This window comes from Melozone crissalis, unplaced genomic scaffold, assembly GCF_028551555.1.
Source record: "Melozone crissalis strain CALT ecotype California unplaced genomic scaffold, PUWL_Pcris_2 ptg000012l_1, whole genome shotgun sequence".
NCBI lineage: Eukaryota > Metazoa > Chordata > Aves > Passeriformes > Passerellidae > Melozone > Melozone crissalis.
Window position 1 is genome coordinate 15850230 of NW_026535790.1, and position 1201 is coordinate 15851430.

The following is a 1201-nucleotide window of genomic DNA, read 5'->3' on the forward strand; positions in this document are numbered from 1 at the left end:
TCAGCTGGTGGGCAAAAGGTTTCTTGTGTAGAAATTTACGAACTAGAAAGTAAATATTTGTAAAGTGAAGTGTTGTTGGTAAGTTTCAATAGACGGGTTGAACACGACAGCAGTGCCTACATTGCAAGAGGCAGGGCTGAAGCAGGGCACGATGGTGATAGGAAGCCCTGAGCCGGTCAGTGAACACTTTTGGGCTGTACAATCAATATTCACCTCTGTCCCGGTCCATCACTCTTTAGGCTATACAGTCGATATTCACCTCAGTCCCGGTCCGTGACTCTTTAGGCTATACAGTCAATATTCCCCTCAGTCCCGGTCCGTGATTCCTTAGGCTGTACAGTCGATATTCCCCTCAGTCCCGGTCCGTGACTCTTTAGGCTATACAGTCAATATTCCCCTCAGTCCCGGTCCGTGACTCTTTAGGCTATACAGTCGATATTCCCCTCAGTCCCGGTCCGTGATTCCTTAGGCTGTACAGTCAATATTCCCCTCAGTCCCGGTCCGTGATTCCTTAGACTATACAGTCAATATTCCCCTCAGTCCCGCCCTTCCCTTCCCGTCCCCTCATGAGGGCAGCAGCCCAAGCGCTCCGCTAGGGGGCGCACGCGGCAGGGGGCGGGGCCGCCGCTCCCACGTGACCGCGTGTCACGCGCGGCGCCGGGTCACGTGCGGCGTGGTGGACGCGCTCCGTCTGCGCATGCTCGCGCGGCCCGTGCGGTGTCGGCCGGGAAACCCCTCGGCGCAGCGCTGAGGGCAGGGGCGGCCGCGGGAGCCGCCATCGGGGCCGAACCGGGCCGAGCGGGGCCGAGCGGGACCGGGCGCGGCCCATCCTGAAGCGAGCGGGGCGGCGCCGGGCCGAGCGGGCCCGAGCCCCAACCCGAACCGAGCGGGGTCGGGCAGAGCCGAGCGGGGCCGAGTCCTAGTCGAGCCCGAACCAAGCGAGGCCGAGCCCGAGCCGAGCCCGAACCGAGCGGGGCCCGGGCCCGGTCGAGCGGGGCCGAGAGCAGGAGCCGGGCGGGCGCGCTGCGCTCGCCGAGGGCCGCGGTCGTTGCGGGGCGGGGGCCGCGGGCTCGCCACGATGGAGAGCTGAGGCCTGCCGAGCCCTGAGGCCGCGGCCCGGCCATGGCGCAGCGCCGCGGGCTCTGAGCGCCGCTCGCCGCCCCAGCGCCGCCGCCCCGGCCCCCGCGGGCCCTGCCCGACC